This window comes from Petromyzon marinus, chromosome 9 (genome assembly GCF_048934315.1).
Source record: "Petromyzon marinus isolate PM22_M1 ecotype Great Lakes invasive population chromosome 9, UKy_Petmar_22M1.pri1.0, whole genome shotgun sequence".
NCBI lineage: Eukaryota > Metazoa > Chordata > Hyperoartia > Petromyzontiformes > Petromyzontidae > Petromyzon > Petromyzon marinus.
Window position 1 is genome coordinate 14,097,790 of NC_133675.1, and position 18,135 is coordinate 14,115,924.

Here is an 18,135-nt window from a genome sequence, read left to right on the forward strand (position 1 = left end):
CACTTGGGTCGCTGGGTTCGTAGCGCAGCGCCTCTCGACTCTCTCCGTCTACACCCATCCATCACACGGACCCTTGCTGCAGCAATACCTGAAGAAATTGTCCGTCTTCATGGTTGGTATTTCAGACTCGTGCTAATTGCCAACATTAAGCCGTCCAGAAGGCCTGTGGCACGGATAGTGAGCAGATGGCTTTGTGGTAAATGGGTTTGTTTGTGTCATCTTTAGTGGCCCATAGTGAAATGCTCTGCACAAAAATTGATTATTTAAAAGAGAATAGCTTATGCATTGTTTTCTAATATATTCAGCGCACATGTTGAATGATATCATCCATGACACAAGTGCAGACTTCAATTAATACTTTTGTGAAGTTATCGATACTTAACAAAACTAAACGAACAACTCTCTAAGTCTTGGCCGTGATATAGTATATGCCTCATTAATATGAACAGATGTCTTATGGCAAATGGCTCTAATGCGCGTGCAGGTCTCTCGATGCGACCGTTTTATCAGCCCCCCCCCCCCCTGCACACACAGGAGACAACTTGATTGAAAGACGAAGACTCATTCCTTATGCCGTGCTGCAATTTGCGGTGCATTAGTTTGTGGTTAATATCCCGGCTCTGACAATCTTGGCTTCCTGCCAAAAATTTCAGTTTTTAAGGCCACAACACTAAGCGAGCTGCATGGAAAGTGCTCTCAATGTCAGGCTCGCGGTCCCTTTATGATAGGACACTTTCATGCTGGGCTGTATCGGTTTTATAAAGTGGGTCACCGTGGCGATACGTGTTGGCACCGCCATCACGTTTTTATAGTGTTTGTGCACCAATGCTTTGTGAGCTATAAACATCACCACTGACGGTAAATTGGAGGCCTTGTGTCCAATCATGTGACTGCCCGACATTATGTGCTGCAGATCATACGGGGCAGAGGTTTACAGAGGGGGGTACCTGCGGTTTTTCCTTTTTTTTGTCTGGGCTCAATACAAATTTTCAATTTATTGATGGCTTACGGTGGCTGGGTGGCCAAGGCTCAATTATGACGATCACATTTTAAACAATTGCGAGCTCGTTTTCGGAGATCCCTGCGGTTCGGAAGAATATTCCATACTTCGCCGCACCCTGACATTGCACATTGACGCTCACACTCGTTCACGTGTATGACGATAATTTGGCACCTGTTTCAATGTGATTAAACACTGGATTTTATAGGGGGGGGGGGGGTGGGGGGGGGGAACAGGCAAGATATAAATTCGTGTGATTTTTCAATGCACCGGCTGAACTGTTGTCAGATATTGTATTGGCGCTCGTGCTGTCTGTGCAGTCAAAGTGCTGTTAAAAATGAATTTCATTTTGTTAGCTGTTGGGGTTAAAGTTATAACAAGTTTTAAAAAAATGCTGACCCATACTGTGAGCATGCCGAAGCAATAATAAACATAACTGCCAACTGTGCCCTCAACTCAACATATGTACTGCCTCCCTTACGAAGATTTTATTATGAAGTCTATCCCAGGCACTCTTGACCCCTCTGTAGCGAGCAGAACTTGTAGATTTTCTGTGCTAACAAAGTGTTTTCGCATAATTAGGCCGCAACTGGCTTGTCATGGCCTTGTCGCCCACAATGGAGATTCATCATCCCCTGCTGCTGTTGGCTTCGACCCACTTTTAAATGCCTGTCACGTGTCTGGCTGTGTGAGATACGATTTCTTCGTCCCCGATATCCCAGCATCCCCCAATGAGTAATAAATTCTGCCTGACCTTTTCATGTTCGTGTTTGCTAAATGTTGCAAGTCCAGACATTATGATAAATAATGCTCTCATGGAAGCTATAGGCTTGCCTACAATGACTTATACGCTTGATTTTATTGTGCTGTACAACAATGTGCTGTGCATCTTCTGGCAATGTTACTTTTTGTGGGAAAGGCATATTTACTGGGATATGGGTTTTCATGCAAAAAAATATTTGGTTGTATTAATGATTCTTATCATAATGGTTAATGATGATGTATATTTACTGTTGGTTTATTTTTTCTTTATTTAAAAATGCGTACATGGTTGCCTTAGTTTCATTAACATGATTGCAATAATTTTTTAAAAGTTCACAACAAAGGGAAAATATTAATTTTATGGATTTGAAAAAAAAAAACTTCTTACATTTTCTGGCAGATATTAACTCCATCCCCTGTTACTTTAGAGGAAATTACATGCAGTTGGCTAATGACTGCTAGCATGTGCGAGTGGAGCGCGTGTGTGTAAGCACGTCAACATGATGAATTATTATTTGCACGATTCAAATTCTGGATAACTATTAATCAAACAACGTTAACTATGCATGCGGGATGCACTGAACAGAGAACCCCTTTATAATACCACATTGCCCCAATTCATATACAAATCAGAAATGTATGCACATTGAATTTGCGCAACTGCGTTCATGCAAAATGTTTCGCTTTCCAAAAGGGGGGAGATGGATGGCATTGCCACTGCTGGCTTTTCTACGAAACAAATTATCGTGTCGACTGGGACACGAGCCAGTGTTTTAATGAACTATGAGATTTTGGCTCCTGTTGTATTTTGTGCTTGCACATGCAATCGGTGAAGGATGCACGTGCACATTTCACACATTAACATTTCACACATTAACATTTCACACATTAACATTTCACACATTAACATTTCACACATTAACATTTCACACATTAACATTTCACACATTAACATTTCACACATTAACATTTCACACATTCACATTTCACACGTTAACATTTCACACATTAACATTTCACACGTTAACATTTCACACATTAACATTTCACACATTAACATTTCACACATTCACATATACGAACCGACGTGCGCTTCCTCGAGGATTTCTGCAGATCTTTAAACAAAAAAGTCAGCGCCGTGTCACCCGGCAATTCGGAATTAGAAAAACAATTAAGTGGTGGGGATTATTAAAATCACCACCAAATATTGAGCAGAATCCAAAAATGTGGATAATGTCTTCCTTCGTTGAATACCCATTTGTTTGGCTGCCGAAAGCACTCGGCTATTCAACTGAGAAGGGAATTTGGAGCGGTGCTTGATCTTTACCCCCCCCCCCCATAGAATGTTTTGCTACACTTGTAAGTGCACTTTTAGCCGAGTATTTCGAGTGAATTAGTTACGTGTGCACAGTCTTTTTATCAAGGGATCTATTTAATCTACACCTATATTGCACTTCCACAAACTTTGTGCACTTATTTTTCATGGATGTCATTTAAAATCCCTGATGCGGAATGGCATAGTCAGTTAAAGGTCAGGAAGGGCATTCAAAGAGGGTGCATTTGTGTTCACATGCGTGTGCAGTGTTGTTGTTTCAAAGAGTTTACTCTGCATTGCGACAGATGACTGGATAATCACAGTTATTGAGTACCTTGATATCAAGAGACCTTATTAAAATACGCAAATATATTTTTTACTTGGCAAGGTTCTTTTAGTGATTGCAAAACTGACCGCAAAAATAATGGTTAATTGTTCATGAAGGTGGTGAAATGGTTAGTGCACTGGACTTGCAATCTGTAGGTGTCACCTTTTCAATCTCCTGGCACGGCAGTTGAGACAATCCAGATGGCTCTGCCCACCGAGCAGTTTAAATGGACCACAGTCGATGGGTAGGTCGCGAGTGGTTGGGTCAAGTGTGCTTTTTCCTATCGTTTTTGTATTGTTCGTTGTTGTAACTTTCTGACCCGCTCCTAACTGGACACGTGTGGAAAAAGAGCTTCAAATGTCATCGGCTTTCTCCAGGATAAAATAAAGATTTTGATTCTGGTAAGTTTTTCCACCTTTTCCTAAAGGCATGTATGTGGCCAGTGTAGGAGGGCAGGCTCAACATACCATGTGGAGGGGCTGCCTAAAGCTCACTCGGGTGGAGGAGGCCCTCGTGCTTGGTAGTGGTGTGAGCGAGACATCCCTTTACCCGCACCTTCACCAAGCTTCACCGTTCCGTATTTATGATTCTAACTTCCCATGTAACACGATCCCTGAACGAGTAAGTGTAGACACATGAAGGTATGTAACTGTAATGTCAATCACGTGACATTTGCTGTGATATCGTGTTACGCTGCAGTGTTTGTAAGGCACGTAATTTTGTTTTTACTTTACAAATGTGTTTACCCACAAAAAGGCGGTGACAATTTTTGCAGCTGAATCGAACTCATGTACAGCACAATATAGTTATGGAAATGGTTATAAAATGGCATGATGAATGATACATGAATAGCATTCATCATACCCGGACAGGTGAAAAAGGAACACATTTAATCATAATCAATAACTGCGGAGAGTAACTCTCATAGTTACTGGAGTCTAAAGAGCTGCCTATTAACCGAACATATCTCACTGCACGTGGGCATCGCGTGTGATTAGGCCCAGGCTCAAATTCAATATCCCACTTTTATAGGAACATTGTTATTACCGGTAATTTCTTGGAAGTCAATATTTGACGGTCTAAAGTGTTCCACGTGTACCTAATGCTAAACGATACAGACAGATATTGAGGCGTGTTTACAAAAGGTTACTTTAAACAATGATTACTCCTGACGAACCATTGAAATTGAACACAACGTGCCCGTTTACAGTAAGTACTTTGACCGCAAGTAACTAACCTTTCATCGTGGAAAGTTTGTGTCCATTAAGGCAGAGAAATATAACAATATTCTTTGGGTCTTTCAGTAAAGCCACGTAGATAAAAAATCAAAATCACGACGTTTCGATCGCAACACAAGCAATCTTCCGAGCTTACATTTACATGCAACATGTTAGCGAGTAGGAGAGAGCGAGTTGGAGAGAGAAATTTGCTTGTAAATGTAAGTTCGGACGATTGCTCGGTTTTGCGATCGAAACGTCGTGAGTTAGATTTTTTTCTATCTACGTGGCTTTACTGAAAGACCCAAAGAATATGAATTCCTGCAGTCACGAAAGGTTTAAGTCAAAATATAACACTATGTAACACAATTTTTGTTCCTGGGTAGTAAGTGTTATTTCGTAATGCCTAAAAGGTATATAAAATGGCTATTATTCCCCACGAAACTTTGCTTTTGTGGCTAGGACAGTGATATTAAGAAATTTACCTATTTCAATTAGAAAACGGGCGAATTTGAGTCTTTTCATTCACATAAAGTCAGAAAACAAGACATGAATAAAAATTTACATGTATTTATACTAAAGTTATAAAAAAATTACTACAAAAGTTTGAGAAGTGAGGAGTTTTTCGAGATTTACGATTATACTGTAAATCACTTTCACGAATCAGCCCCCAAATGTAGTCTCCCATCATGTTATCGTTATACTGTCCTTGGCAGCGGAGTTCAAAGTCCAGTATATCCTGGTGGAAGCGCTCGCCTTGATCCTCCGAGTACGCTCCCATGTTCTCCTTTAATTTATCAAGATGAGCATCAAGGATATGGACTTTGAGGGACATCCTACAGCCCATTGTGCCATAGTTCTTCATCAGAGTCTCAACCAGCTCCACGTAGTTTTCGACCTTGTAATTGCCCAGGAAGCCACGAACCACTGCGACAAAGCTGTCCCAAGCCGCTTTCTCCTTATTAGTGAGCTTCTTGGGGAATTCATTGCACTTCAGGATCTTCTTTATCTGTGGTCTGACGAAGACACCGGCTTTGACCTTTGCCTCAGACAGCTTAGGGAAGAAGTATTCAAGGTACTTGAAGGCTGCCGACTCCTTATCCACAGCTCTGGCAAATTGTTTCATAAGGTCCAATTTGATGTGCAGTGGTGGCATCAGCACCTTCCGGGGGTCCACCAGTGGTGCCCACTTTACGTTCCTCCCCACAGAGAACTCGGTCTGCTGTGTCCAGTCCTGCCTGTGGTAGTGCGCCTTGATGTCCCTGCTGTCCCAAAGGCAAAGATACCAGGGAAACTTGGTAAAACCGCCTTGGAGACCCATCAGGAATGCCACCATTTTGAAGTCTCCGATGACCTCCCAGCCATACTCATCATACTTCAAGGCGTCCAGCAAGGTCTTGATGCTATTGTAATCCTCTTTGAGGTGCACCGAGTGAGCCAGGGGAAGAGACTGGTACTTGTTTCCATTATGGAGCAGCACGGCTTTGAGGCTCCTGGATGAGCTGTCAATGAAGAGGCGCCACTCATTCTGGTTACACGCGATTCCGATTGCCTCGAACAGACTGGTCACATTGTGGCAGAAGCAGAGTCCATCTTGACAGGTGAAGAAGCTGCAAAACGGTTTGTGACACTTCCTCTGATCTGCGACTTGCACACTTTTATTCAACAAGTTCCACTGCTTGAGCCCAGACATCAAACGCTCGGCATTGGACTTGGTGAGACCAAGATCTCTGATCAAGTTGTTTAGGTCTTTTTGGTTGGGGTAGTATGGGTTTCTCTCCTCAGCTCCACCTCTGAAATTGTCATCTGGATCTACTTGCTGCTCTCTTCTAAAGACGGCTGCTCTCTATCCGGAGGAGCCGGTACGGGGAGCTCATTGTAGTGTGGCAGCGGGGTGATGGATTATACGTGATGGCAGGTGCATTCTTGCCAGTCCGACGTTTGGAAGGGTCCACCATGCAGAAGTAGCAGTTGCTTGCAGCCTCTTGATGCCATCTCAGAAAAATGCAGATATGTATCCACTTAGGCAGCTGGAACTAAATGAAACTGGTGGGCTTAAGGCCCCTTTATTTATACTATTTATATTACTGGAAAGTTCTAGAATGTTCTAGAAGTTACTCCAAGTTTAATCAGCACTGAATCTCTCTGGAATGTTCTGGAAAATAGGTACATTTCAAAATATCACTGTCCTGGTCACAAAAGCAAAGTTTGTGGGGAATAATAGCCATTTTCTGTACTTTTGAGGCATAAGCAATTAGTAAATAACAATTGCTACCAGGAACAAAAAAAAATGTTACACAGTGTAATGCATCAGCACTGTGAAATTGTAGTTGTTTTGTGGGTACAATTAAAGCGATGCAGTGTGCTGAGTGCAAGGCAATTTTGGGTTGCGTAAGATAGAGAAGTGACAAGCTTAGGCAGAGAACAACATACACTGCAGTTGCATTTCCTGTTTGAATACTGCGTATAGACTATTTTTGGTGATTTTTTGTTTGTTTAGTTTGTTGTCCTTCCCACGCATCTCCGATTAGCACAGTTGGCTACGTACGGTGCGAAAGAAGTTCAACATGCATGCAGTGGACCAGTGATGGAGTGATTATGCATTTATGTATGTAGAACTTCTTTCGCACCGTATATATGAACCTTATGGCGGGACCCCGGGGTACTGAATGAACGGGAAGTCAAAATCGTAATTAATGAATTCATTTTTGGCGACTCCCTCCCACCGGGCACATCAACGCTGCGACCCACCTGGCGCGGATTATTCTGTTGTCGTGTCGTACAAGCACAGCAGCGAGGACGAATTCCGTAGTCATAAACACAACTTTTATACTTTGATTAGTGCATCGTGTAGAGCTCGTTCGAGAGGAATAGATCGCCGTATCGTTCGCCTTCAACAGGCATGAAATGACGTTGCAACGCAGTTCATGCGAGAGCCAGGGGCTTATGGGACCCCGGGGATCTCGCCATAAGGTTCATATCCGACCGTGCTAAATCGGAGGTGCCGGTTAGCGCACTTGCACCGCGGACGTGGCGAGTTGTCTTCCCAGTCGGAGCGATATCTGAATTGGTTCTGAGCCCACGATCCCCTTCACCAACCCGCATTCACCAGCATGGAGTAGTCGGGTCAAGCAATCCCCGTGGCTTACATGGCATTGGGAAGCATTCATCTAGCAGTTGATTGACAAAGGGCTGTAAATACGTAATTTATGTTTAACACTGTCCCTCGTGCTTTGAGAAAAGTTTCCCAATTTTTGGAATGCTAATGGTGTGCCACACTCTCTTAGCAGACAAGTATATTATTAGTGTGTGAAGTAAATGAACAATGAACAACCGATCTTACAAATTGATGATTTGTGTAAGTGTGTGTGCATTACTAATGTGTGTGTGTGTGTGTAATAGATGTTGGCCAATAACCCTCTCTCTAATTTACTGTCACGCTTTCAACTGCTAAACTTAAGAACACATTGCTTCATATGCTTATTGATTTTGTGCATCGCAAGGGCAGCTCCTGGGGGGTCGACCGGCATCAAAATGATGAAATAAAGAGGCAAGCGAGAGCAGGTTGCAGTGCTTCAGAAAAGTTGAACTTGCTAATCCAAAGTAGCACACCAATATTCAATGAGAGTTAAGTTTGTAATCAGTGCATGCTGTCTGCTATACGACATTGTTCAGAAACATGATCATTAATATAAAAATGGGAGAGAGAATTTGTTTTAAAAAGTATGCAAAGAAGCGTGGAGAGGGGTGCATCATTGTCATGACGATTATGCGATGGAATTGGGGGAAATAGTGGCCTTACAGACATTCTAACTGCTAAGAAAAGTAAGTGGGCTTGGGCGCGACACGACGGTCAGGAATAATAATAACGGAGTGGAAGCCAAGCAATGGAACACACCTGAGGGGCTGTCCAACATCAGAGCCACGGGCGATGGCCACGGCCTGGAAGAGGCCATCGCCCAGGCAGTGGGTTGATCATTGTAAATTCAGGGCTCATCTCAAGCACACCTTGAATTGACCCCGTCGTAAAATGTTCCGGTTTGCACCCAGGTTTGATGCGTCTCGTTGAAGTGCATCGCACAGGGAAAACTATGACAAAGCTACCCTCTGCTTTTCAGCGGGGTGGAGTGTCTAACAGGGCTACTGTGCGTGCTAACACCCCCTATGAGGGCTGATGGAGTCGAATTATCATCTCGCACCTGCAAGCAGCACACCGTGAAAGCTCTTGTGGTGAGCACAGGTGTGATGCATTAATTGGATCGTGTGAGCCAACACTCTTGGGACAATATTTAATATAATCGCTGCTCAAATGAAGATGTTTGTAATCTCTCCCTTGTGTGTGGGCTAGTTGAGTACTGTGTTCTTTTGTGATTGATACGTGTATGAGGCAGTCAGGTTATTGTCAATATTGCCCTTTACGCAGGTATCTCGCGAATTGTAGCAGTCACAAAGCCATTTGTGTTTGAAAGTTTTTCTTTGCACATATTGGCTGACAGAAATTAACGAATTAAACATGTCCTCCGCACATTTTTTTTTATATTGCATTTCTCTTTCGCAATATCCATTCTGTTAAACAACCGTTTGACATTATTTGTTAATGGTGCTTTTGTTAAAGTATTTATCAAAGCGTAGGGTATACATTTTTTTAAATTTGAACAAATGCCACAATTTAATTGCTTTGTGATTTGTGAGTGATCATCGATGCCACTTTCTTGATAAGGTTATCATTGCAATGTAATACCTCTGTATTATATGTCTGGCTGCGAAAGAGAAACACCAGGTCCTCATCGCAATGACGACTGGCTCGGCGGTAACTGATAGGCGTGTATAGAGGTGATGTCACCATTACACCAGATACCTTCTCGACATTACGTTTTACTTAAGAGTTAAAAAAAAAGAATTACTTTTCAAACATGCCACACGATATGCTTAGTTCTTTCGGTAAAGTCACGTTGAAGGGAAACAATAAAATAATAAAATATATATAAAACAATAAAATTCTCACGACGTTTCGACTGCAACACAAGCAGTCATCATCAGGTGTGAAAACCAACAGCAAGAACATTTGAAAGAAGTGGCGGTTTGTGTTTATTTATTTATTTTAAAACGTGAGCACCAAGGATAGCGATTTGACAGTTTGTTTAGATGGACGAGTCCATCTATGTTCGGAAAAGAGGGGGGGGGGGGAGACTAAAAATTAATGTATGCTGTCTGAAAGCCACCCTAAGCGTGAACAATCAATTAAGACCCAAAATGGTTTATCAAATCCTTCCAATGATTGCTAAGCCAGAATCCATCTTCTCGGTTGAAATTGTCTCTGTGTTTGAATATGTGGATAGCCTCATGAACGAATCTCTCATGGTAGCCAGATGGCTTGCAAAGAACCTCTGTCTTGGAGAAGTCAATGTCATGTAAGCCTTCTGAATTATAACAGTGATCTGCCACGGCCGAGGTGTTGGTCCTACCGTGTTTAAGGTCTGCTTTGTGTTCACGAATGCGGTCCGAGACATGTCGTTTGGTTTCTCCAATGTAACTACTACCACAGAGGCAACTTAGTTTGTAGACGCCAGGGTACTGTATGTCCGGAATCACATCTTTTACAGACGGAATCAGATCACGGATTTATGAAATGTGTTGTATCGGACCTGGATCTTGTGTTTATTCAAGATTTTGGAGATCTTTTTGTGATCCCCACAATGTAGGGTAAAGTGATGGTTTTGAAAGGCTCCTCAAGAGGGTCCTTCTTCATGGTTTGAGTGATAGCTTTGCGGATTGTATAGTCAGAGTAACCATTAGCCTTAAGAGCTTGGTGTACGTGCTTGAGTTCACTGCCTATGTGTTCCTGGTTGGATATGCATTGGGCTCTATGGTGCAGAGTCTTGATAAGAGAATTCTTCTGTGAAGGATGGTGGTGGGAATCCGGTTTCAGATAAGCATCCGTATGGGTAGCTTTCCTGTAGACAGAGTGGCTCATTGAACCATCAGGTCTCTTTTTTATTAGGACATCCAAAAAAAGTAGCTTGCCATTTTTGTCGACTTCCATGGTAAATCTGATGGCTGGGTGTATGGAATTGATGTGGTCGAAGAATTGGTCTAGAGCAGGCCGGCCATGTGGCCAGATGACAAAAGTGTCATCCACGTACCTCTTCCATAAGGTTGGGCGCAGAGTGGCAGTCTGAATGGCGTCAGTCTCAAATTTCTCCATGAAAATGTAGGCTATAACCAGAGATAGGGGGGAGCCCATTGGGGTGCCCTCAGTTTGTTTGTAGAAAGTTCCATTCCAAGTGAAGTATGTATTGGTTAAGCAGTGTCTCACGAGGGGGGTACCTCAGTGTTTAGTCCTTGATGAACCAAGTCTTCAATGATTGTGATGGTGTCAGGTACAGGAACTTTGGTGAGGAGCCTTTCAAAACCACCACTTTACCCTACATTGCGGGGATCACAAAAAAGATCTCCAAAATCTTGAATAAACACAAGATCCAGGTCCGTTTCAACACATTACATAAAATCCGTGATCTGGTTCTGTCTGTAAAAGATGTGATTCTGGACATACAGTACCCTGGTGTCTACAACCTATGTTGCCTCTGTGGTAGTAGTTACATTGGAGAAACCAAACGCCATGTCTCGGACCGCATTCATGAACACAAAGCAGACCTTAAACACGGTAGGACCAACACCTCGGCCGTGGCAGATCACTGTTATAATTCAGTAGGCTCACATGACATTGACTTCTCCAAGACAGAGGTTCTTTGCAAGCCATCTGGCTACCATGAGAGATTCGTTCATGAGGCTATCCACATATACAAACACAGAGGCAATTTCAACCGAGAAGATGGATTCTGGCTTAGCAATCATTGGAAGGATTTGATAAACCATTTCGGGTCTTAATTGATTGTTCATGCTTACGGTGGCTTTCAGACAGCATACATTAATTTTTAGTCTCCCCCCTCCTCTTTTCCGAACATAGATGGACTCGTCCATCTAAACAAACTGTCAAATCGCTATCCATGGCGCTAACGTTTAAAAATAAATAAATGCAAACCGCCACTTTCAAATGTTCTTGTTGTTGGTTTTCACACCTGATGATGACTGCTTGTGTTGCAGTCGAAACGTCGTGAGAATTTTATTGTTTTATATATATTTTATTATTTTATTGTTTCCCTTCAACGTGACTTTACCGAAAGAACCAAGAATATGAATCACTGCAGTCACGAAAGCTTTAAATCAAAATGCCACACGATGTTAGCCAGCACAGTCACATCTAGGATATTTGAATGTCGTGTGCAATAGCAGGTTTATGCTTTGGAACGAAATAAAGCACCCAACCGTCTCAATAACCTATCATTTTCTAAGAAGCAAACATTTGTTTTCCAAGAAATCAAGCTCTGGGCAATGCTTCTGTAACGCGCAGGATATTGGACACACAGCCTTGGCACCAGCGCTGCGTAATTAAATTTAACTGGTGGTTGAGTGTTGTTCTTCCATATCGCTCCCATACATTGAATTCACGAGGGCTCCTTATCCTTTGTCTTTCTTTAATGAGCTACATAGCCAAGCACTGTGCATTGGGGGACCTTTGTCAGCATTCTACCGTCATGCCACAGATCCAACACACCAATGTGCAGCATGCCTTTCCTTGTGTGTTTTGTAAAGTTTCGTTATTTTAATTTTACGTACATAGGGCACGTGTTTTGCATGTACACAAACCAGGGCCTACATCTTTCATGTTAGTTTAACATGTGCAATGACAGGGTGCCTCCTGTCGGCCTGGAAGGGTAATCACGGGTATGGGCAAGGTTTTGTAACAACTAATCAGAAGGGGGGCTTATCTGGGTTAAAGGTAAAAAGTGGGGTTAGTCGGGAAGCTCCGGGAACCTGCTCGAAGGTTCTGGAAGGGGGCGTGGCCAGAGGCGGGGCCTAGCCACGCCGAGAGCTATATAAGGGTTGTTGCGGGGTCCCGGGTCCTGGCTGTGTCGCTGCTCGCCGTCACCTCTCTCCATCGTCCGGTCGCATGGAAGATCCTCTGCACGTCTCCCAGCGCCGTCATCGTCACACCAATCAGTCAGCTGTGTGGTTGGATGTAGGCGATGGGACTATGTAGAGAGGTCGGCTGAGCGCAGCGAAAGTAGAGACATATATATTACCCAGTGTTGTGCCCAGTGTGAGTATAAATAAGAAGAAGCCATCTACATGACGTGTGTCGGAAGTCGCTCATTACACATGGACAGTGGCAGAGCCAGGATTTCAGGCCGGGGTGACATTCAACAAATTTTAATTTCAAGAATGATTAGAGAGTCAGGCTGTTGAACTAGACGCCACCGGTTGGCGACACACTCTGACAATGCAGTTGCACGGTGTCCGCCAGACCGAGTGTCGTACACTTATACGCAGAATGTCACCCCTGTCACCCCCCCTGGCTCCGCCTCTGCACATGGAGGCTTTCGCGACCAATATCATCCATCAGATCGCATAAATATTTACGCTATCTAACCCAAAAAAACCTCTAATGAATCTTTCATGTTATCACAATAATTCGTTTAATAAACAATATTATTTTCTTAATTTATGCCTTTGTCCATGATTCTAACATAACTGTGTTCTGTTACCTTCATGCATCTTTCATTATCCTGCAAACTCACGCATTCACATTTTAGCTCTTACCTATTTGTGTGTATGTATGTCGAACGTCTTTTGTACTTTATGGAGTGAACCATGCTAATCGGAGGTGCGGGGGGGGGGGCATATCCTAGAATTAGAACTTCAAATATGTATTTGACTCACTGACTAATATTTCACCCATGCTCTTTATATATCTTGAATATGTTTTACCCTAGCTTCAAAGTTAATTTATTGATTGAAGGATTACAATAATTATGTTTTGGGGTTACATTATACCTTGTGCAATGTTACATCATCATCGTGAGCCATGATTAATCCACTGTATTCCCAAGCCATATCTGCCACCTCTCACAGTCCTGCGATTTAGTACTTCACCCAGAACCTAAATAATAACTTATTTCAATTTGTGTGTGTACATATATGTGGGCGCGGTAGTGGAGCAGTTAGCGCGGCTGTGCTTCAAACCTGAGTTCGATTCCTCCTCATGACCAACACCAGAAGATTATCTGAACCGGTCCTGTGCCTCCCTTAGATCGACATCACCAGTGGGAAGACAAAGGCGGCGGGGCTTGATGTTGGCCACTCATCCGCTCGTGTGCCGTGCCGGCCTTCAAAGGTCTTCGCGAACAACACTTCCCCAAAAAACATGTTAAAGGCTATACGGGGGATCTTTCTCTTTGTAGAAGTCTATATAAAGGCTGAGTTGACCTAGGCAAGGCCCAGGACTGGTTCAATATTCGCCAGTTATTGGTCGTGAGCAGAAATTGAACTTGTGTCACCAGGTCTGGAGTGCAGTGCGCTAACTACTAAGCTACCCCACAAATACTCTGTTGACATATATTTACACACACACACAGTATTTAACAACAACAACAAAAATTCAAACATTTATGTGTGATATGAGAGAGACCACAGCACACCTTGAGGTGCGCTGAAAATTGCGTGTCAAATTATTGGAACGTTTTGGCTGATAGCTGCATTCCCTGCGTGCTTCGGTGAACACAGGTCCCCAGATGTTTTGACCCGAGAGCTCATTTGACATCAGTGTTTGCTTTTACCGATACTCGCGGCCCGGCAGTGTGAAAATTGTGCTGGATTGACATCGCCTCCTTTATCATGGAAGGGCATGTCAGGTTAATTGCAGCATGGTTAAGTTGACGTACTTTCTACGTGTTGACTTGAATGAGTGCTTTTTTTTCCCTCTCGCTAAAATGTCACCGATGTGCATTCCATGTAGGTAACAGGTGAATTTGTCAGATTACTTTCTGTTCACTCCCCTGCCAACTGTTCTGTCCCAGTAAACATTGCGAGTGTAAAAAGCAAGCAATCTGCACTCCTCAATTACAGATGCAGGCCACATTTGTATTTGGTAATTGTAGTGCTTTGAGGCTCTTGCATTTTCATGTCACTTTGGAATTAGGCGCAGAGTGTTTTTTTCATTTTCCACTTCCCTCTGTCGGAGCAATGCAACATATTTATCTAAAGCAATTTTTCGCATAATTTTTGCATGGCTAATTTCTGACTGCAAGATTTCTTCGAGAGGCGTATCACGTTTAAACACCCATGGCAGGGCTTTAATATGCAAGGTATATGCTGATTTTGGTATTTTTCTCCCTGTAAATGTTTAAGCTCTTTTGCTTTGTGATTTTCTGTGCTTACATTTTAGTAACTAGTGTATGGACATACTTTATTGGGGTATCACCAAGAGATGTATGTTACAAGTATACACTAAATTTTATAATTTCCAAAACAACAAATATTTTCATACTCCAGTTGCAGCCACGTTTTTCTGGGTTTGAGTACAGTACTTTTGAATACTCTAGCGTATTCAACTTGGACCCAGTACCGAGTTGTGCTGAATGAGATGTCGAACAAATAATACAACAATAATCCGCCAGCGAGAGTTGAAAAATAAATGAATGCCAACTTGAATTAGTTTTCATCAGATTAAATCAGGTTTCTATTCCGAAAAACCTCGATGCATCCCTACAGCGTGCACTTGAATGTGTTGCTGTACATCATAAACATTACGATGCTCTAGAACAGCGGTCGGAAACCGAAACAACAAGATGAGAAATTTTCTTTCGAATTCAGTTTAAACAAAAATATTTCAAGAGGCGCAATGCATCGTGAATACGAGACGGCGGTGGTCCTTCATAAAGAACGTCAGGAAGCAGCCCTTAAAGAGCAGCAGGTTGCCCAGCCCCTATAACGTGTGAGGCAAAACATAGGCAACAAAACAAATGCATTTAATCGGAAATATTTTAAATAAATAAAAATGTTTTACTGGGGAAGAATTGTGAGTGTTTTGTCTTTTAGGGGCCTCGAACTGTGATTATGTTGAGACCACGCGGTTGTGTCTGTTTTGCACGCTGTAAGAGTGAGCGTCAGGGGGTTGGGCAGATGTCACTTGGTCGCTTGCTGATGATGAATCTATCAATACGGACAGGGTATAATCCTCAGCCACTGTAAGGTTTGAGTGCTTATGCTGCTGCTGCCAAACAACGTAAATCTCTGTGGTATGCGCACGTGCACGACTATTTGTACACGTGTGCGGTATGTTGTGTGCTTTTTATAGTTGTCAGAGCTTTTCCACGTAGTCTGTTGTTTACATTGCGGTGAAAATGTCATTTTCTGGAATTACTGTTTAAAACGTAAAAGTAAGGATGGGTGTCTGCAGATTTGTTTTAAAATTTTAATTGCTAAAATTGCAGCTGAAACTAATACATCTCAAAACACTCATGGTTCTTCATTGCTTGCTGTTCTAAATCAGAAGCTTTTCAAGCGTTTTTTTTCTGTATCTAGAGAGGCATCGATCTGCACGTATGGAAATTGAACCAAATGCTCAAATCTAGACCTGCGTATTAACGTGTATTTGTGAGTGCGTCATTGTTTATTTTACATCATGTACATGTGCTTTTGAATCTTTTAAATGTGTGGATGTGTGCATTGACACCAAAAAAACGTTTTAGTAAATGAACTAAAAACGCTTGTCTGATGTTCACGTCACCATTATCATCACCATCAGCCATGGATGCATGTTTCATCAAGGACCAGTCGTGTGCAAGGCTGTATGGGTACACGGAGGAGCAGTAGTGTAGCGCCGAGCGCACAAACCGAGTGACCGAGTTTAATTCCCCCTCGTGGCTACCGCCAGTGGCGAATATCTGAACTGAAACTGGGCCTCCCCTAGGTCCCCTCAGCCTGAAAATGAGCACCCCTAGATGTATGTGTACAGGTATGACCACTGTGATGTCTGTACATGTCTAAAAAATACGGCAGGGCGTGGTTGTGGTCACCCACCCTCTCGTGTGACGCGCCAGCTCTAAGAGGTGCTCGCTGACAGCACTTGCCCAAACAATCTGTTAAAGGCTGTATGGGGGATCTTTGTTTTTGTTATATACTTGTTTTTTTTTGTATGTACTTGTGTACATGCCATTGTCAAAGGTCCTTTGCCACTTGGTTGCTGATTGGTGCAAGTCGCCCACAGTCATTTAGCTATGGCCCACAGCTTTTTCGCGTTCCAAGCCAATGGTCTGAGCAATGTTCCTCCTCATGGGAATGTTAATTATTACAGACATCGTACTGTTTGCATTGTTTCATGTACTTGCTCAATACTTAATACCACCAGCTATTGATGTTTGTTGGTTGAGGTTGTAATTGTAGATGTTTTCAAGTTATAGATATCAGGATGTATTTATTTAAAAAAAAAGACTTGCATCCATTTCAGTGAATTTTGGTTTTTGTTGCGGTCAGTTTTACATTCTGTGTGTGTGTTTTTTTTTTGTCCGGAACCCCCTCCACCACGCCCCCGCATAACTCAAACATTGATCAGCAGAGGGTTTATTTTCATTAGCAGGATATTCAGCTGAATAATGCATCAGCAACACGCTGTTTGAGAGCGTTGGTTTATTACAGCCGTTAAATGTTGCCGCCGCCGCCGCCGCTCTGTCAAATATCGAGGCAAATGCGGAGTCGATGTTTTCGTCTCTCCCATCTCCCGCAGGAAGGGGGGGCCCTTTTGCCGCCTGCCACTTCCACTCGCAGCCCGCTCTGTTTCGTGGCCAAATTGTTTACATGTAATCAGCAGTGGCCATAAAACGGTCGACTCGGGCCGTAAAACACTGGCAGTTGGGTCTTTTATTCTTCTTCTTCGGCGGCGGCGGCGGCAGAAGGACCGCGTGTATTTATATATCCACGTTGTGTTTCGCTGGCGGCATATCGGACGTGATTGTCCTGCAATTTTCATTTCGAGTAACGTTGCAATTTTGGCGCACCTCACTTTGTGAAACGAGGTGAAAGTAAATTGCGGTAATGCGTGACGTTCCAGCATTACATCCCAAGTTATTATACTGTGTATATATATACCGTAGATCGGTGCTTATACTAAAACCTTTTTTGCGAGTATCAAAGGTGCTTGTACTGTAATTGTAATGGACATGTTTATTAATGTAATTGTTTTAGAATGATTACACAGCTATTACAATTGCATACTTGCCTATACACACACCAGATCCCATATTAGTAAAACCTGTGTAATGTTTGAAAAAGTAAACTATAATATAAACAACGCATTTGAGACGGAATACCTGTTAATCCTCATATTGCCTTGAAGTTATTATCCTAGACGCCACAGAGGGCTTCATTGTCATATTTTAAGTTCGATAACTGCACATCAGCATCATCCCCATCATCAATAGTCACGATCTATCCATTGCTGGTTGAAATGACTCCTCCCCACGTTGTCACCTCCCTTACAGCCCAGCAATACACCACAATCCACCTCGCCCCTGCGACTTGTACAATAAACCTTGCCCAACGCGCCTTTACCAAGCGCGTGTTTTGGCCCCAAGCGATGTTACCCACTGAGGTCTGCTTTGCGGAACACGGCGGG

General features: G+C 42.9%; 1 long non-coding RNA gene across 2 annotated transcripts in view; it reads left to right on the forward strand.

The window, feature by feature from the left end:
• LOC116940475 (uncharacterized) overlaps nt 1-15,917 on the forward strand; it is a 136,637-nt gene extending 120,720 nt beyond the window's left edge. For both annotated transcript variants that reach the window (XR_012941343.1, XR_012941345.1), the window contains exon 4: nt 13,774-15,917. This is a non-coding gene — a long non-coding RNA (uncharacterized LOC116940475). The remainder of the gene's footprint in view (nt 1-13,773) is intronic.
• The last annotated feature ends 2,218 nt before the right edge of the window (nt 15,918-18,135 follow it).